This window comes from Chlorocebus sabaeus, chromosome 24 (genome assembly GCF_047675955.1).
Source record: "Chlorocebus sabaeus isolate Y175 chromosome 24, mChlSab1.0.hap1, whole genome shotgun sequence".
NCBI lineage: Eukaryota > Metazoa > Chordata > Mammalia > Primates > Cercopithecidae > Chlorocebus > Chlorocebus sabaeus.
Window position 1 is genome coordinate 12,300,072 of NC_132927.1, and position 1,432 is coordinate 12,301,503.

At 45.7% G+C, this 1,432-nt stretch overlaps 1 pseudogene; it reads left to right on the forward strand.

The window, feature by feature from the left end:
• The first annotated feature begins 214 nt into the window (after nucleotides 1–214).
• LOC103229890 (RNA-binding protein EWS pseudogene) lies at nucleotides 215–1,227 on the forward strand (annotated as a pseudogene).
• Nucleotides 1,228–1,432: the final 205 nt, after the last annotated feature.

Consider the following 1,432-nt stretch of genomic DNA (forward strand, 5'->3'; position numbering starts at 1 on the left):
CCACCGCGCCCGGCCTTAGTTTCTTTTCTTAGAGAGTAAACATTATCATTGGTCCACTGAATTATGTCCAAAGTTATAGTAATGTTTTAGTGACCTCAATATATAGGCATGAGATTATTAGAGCTTTGAAAATTGGGAAGCATAGGATTTCTATAATCTTTTAGATAAAAGTTAAATGGGAGCAAGAAGGAAATGGACGTTGAGAGAACGAGGAGGAAGGAGAGAAAATGGCATCAAAGGATTACAGTACCTATAGCCAAGCTGCAGTGCAGCAGGGCTACCGTGCTTACACTGCCCAGCCCACTCAAGGATATGCACAGACCACCCAGGCATATGGGCAACAAAGCTAGGAACCTATGGACGGCCCACTGATGTCAGCTATACCCAGGATCGGACCACTGCAACCTATGGGCTATGCAACTTCTTATGGACAGCCTCCCACTGGTTATACTACTCCAACTGCCCCTCGGGCACACAGCCAGTCTGCCCAGGGGTGTGGCACTGGTGCTTATGATACTACCACTCTTACAATCACCACCACCCAAGCCTCCACACTGCTCAGTCTGCATATGGCACTCAGCCTGCTTACCCAGCCTATGGGCAGCAGCCAGCAGCCACTGTACCTACAAGACCGTAGGATGGTAACAAGCCCATGGAGACTAGTCAACCTCAATCTAGCATAGGGGTTTACAACCAGCCTGGCCTAGGATATGGACAGAGTAACTACAGTTATCCCCATGTACCTGGGAGCTACCCCATGCAGCCAGTCACTGCACCTCCATCCTACCCTCCTACCAGCTATTCCTCTACACAGCCGACTAGTTATGATCAGAGCAGTTACTCTCAGCAGAACACCTCTGGGCAACCGAGCAGCTATGGACAGCAGAGTAACTATGGTCAACAAAGCAGTTATGGGCAGCAGCTTCCCACTAGTTACCTACCCCAAACTGGATCCTACAGCCAGGCTTCTACACTGGAGGAGACTTCTGCATCAAGTTTTGAACGACTGATGAGTAAGTGCTCACCAGGTGGGGAGGAGCTCAGTATAAAGCTGGTATAAAGGCTTAGAGGTATGTGGGAGTTGGGATGAGTTTGGGGAGCAGCAAATTGCCTGGGGTGCAGGAAGGAAATGGTGAGAGATGAGAGTGAAATAAAAGTTGCTAGAATTGTGAAGTGGCTCTCTTCATTGTAGGTAGTGAACTAGGTGAATCTGGATTATTGTATATGTGTTGCTGAATAGTCTTGGTGATAGTTTTCTCCCTTTGTTGATGTTGAAGCTGATAGTGATTGAAAAGATTTAGTTTGTTAAACTTAGTTAATAACAAACTTTTTTAATTTTTTCAGAACAATTCAAACTGGTTTTTTTTTTTTTTTTTTTTTTTTTTTTTTTAAAGGAATAGGATCTCACTCTGTCACCCAGGCTGGAGTGCAG